Source organism: Ahaetulla prasina, chromosome 4 (genome assembly GCF_028640845.1).
Source record: "Ahaetulla prasina isolate Xishuangbanna chromosome 4, ASM2864084v1, whole genome shotgun sequence".
Taxonomy (NCBI): Eukaryota; Metazoa; Chordata; class Lepidosauria; order Squamata; family Colubridae; genus Ahaetulla; species Ahaetulla prasina.
The window spans coordinates 24,897,076-24,898,999 of NC_080542.1; positions in this window are offsets into that span (position 1 = coordinate 24,897,076).

Genomic DNA, 1,924 nt, shown 5'->3' on the forward strand with positions numbered 1-1,924 from the left:
AGGACATGGACAGGTTGCTGGGTAGGCTGAATGCCACCACGTGTTTACTGGACCCGTGCCCCTCCTGGCTGGTGCTGGCCACTCAGGAGGTGACACGAGGCTGGCTCCAGGCGATTACCAACAAGGTGGTTGGTAATAATTAACAAGGTGCCTCCTTGTTGGAGGGAGTCTTTCCGGCCGCCTTGAAAGAGGCGGTGGTGAGGCCCCTCCTCAAGAAGCCCTCCCTGGACCCGGCTGTCTTAGGTAATTATCGTCCGGTCTCCAACCTTCGCTTCGCAGCGAAGGTTGTTGAGAATATGGTGGCATATCAGTTTCCCCTGCACCTGGATGAAACTGTCTATCTAGACCCGTTCCAGTCCGGTTTCCGGCCCGGCTACAGCACGGAGACGGCTTTGGTCGCGTTGGTGGATGATCTCTGGAGGGCCAGGGATAGGGGTTGTTCCTCTGTCCTGGTCCTATTAGACCTCTCAGCGGCTTTTGATACCATCGACCATGGTATCCTGCTGCGCCGGTTGGAGGATTGGGAGTGGGAGGCACCGTTTATCGGTGGTTCTCCTCCTATCTCTCCGACGGTTGCAGACGGTGTTGACAGGGGCAGAGGTCGGCCCGGGCGCCTCACTTGTGGGGTGCTGCAGGGTCGATTCTCTCGCCCTTCTGTTCAACATCTATATGAAGCCGCTGGGTGAGATCATCAGTGGCTTGATGTGAGGTACCAGCTGTCGCTGATGACACCCAGCTGTACTTCTCACACGGGCCACCCCAATGAAGCTATCGAAGTGCTGTCCCGGTGTTTGGAAGCCGTACGGGTCTGGATGGGGAGAAACAGGCTCAAGCTCAATCCTTCCAAGACAGAGTGGCTGTGGATGCCGGCATCCCGGTACAGTCAGCTGAGTCCTCGGCTGACTGTTGGGGGGGGGTCACTGGCCCCCATGGAGGGGGTGCGCAATCTGGGCGTTCTCCTGGATGAACGGCTGTCTTTTGAAGACCATTTGACGGCCGTCTCCAGGAGAGCTTTCCACCAGGTTCGCCTGGTGCGCCAGTTGCGCCCCTTTCTAGACCGGGATGCCTTATGCACGGTCACTCACGCCCTCGTGACGTCTCGCCTGGATTATTGCAATGCTCTCTACATGGGGCTCCCCTTGAGGGGCATCCGGAGGCTCCAGTTAGTTCAGAATGCAGCTGCGCGGGTGATAGAGGGAGCCCCTCGTGGCTCCCGTGTTACACCTATCCTGCGCAGACTGCACTGGCTACCTGTGGCCTTCCGGGTGCGCTTCAAGGTGCTGGTGACAATCTTTAAAGCGCTCCATGGCATAGGGCCGGGCTATTTACGGGACCGCCTACTGCTACCAAATACCTCTCACCGACCTGTGCGCTCTCACAGAGAGGGACTCCTCAGGGTGCCGTCAGCTAGGTAGTGCCGTCTGGCGACACCCAGGGGAAGGGCCTTCTCTGTGGGGGCTCCCACCGTCTGGAACGAACTCCCTCCAGGACTTCGCCAACTTCCGGACCTCCGAACCTTTCGTCGCGAGCTTAAAACACACTTATTTATCTGCGCGGGACTGGATTAGATTTTAAAGTTATGGGTTTTAAGGGGTTTTTATTATTTATACTATTTTAAATTTCGGGCAATAGAATAAGTTTTTTAATTGTTTTTTAATCTGTATTTATATGTATTTTAACTGCCTGTGAACCGCCCTGAGTCCTTAGGGAGATAGGGCGGTATATAAATTTGAAAAATAATAATAATAATAATAATAATAATTTCTAATTTGGTAGTAAGAAGCTCCCAAGTAGCCTTATCATAACCTTGACTGGTTTATTTTTATAAGCAAAAATAAACAATGGTCACCCTTTGGAATATTGGATTCACTACTGCCTCCGACCTCTGCTAGACTTTGAACACCACCACACTGAAGCAGATGAC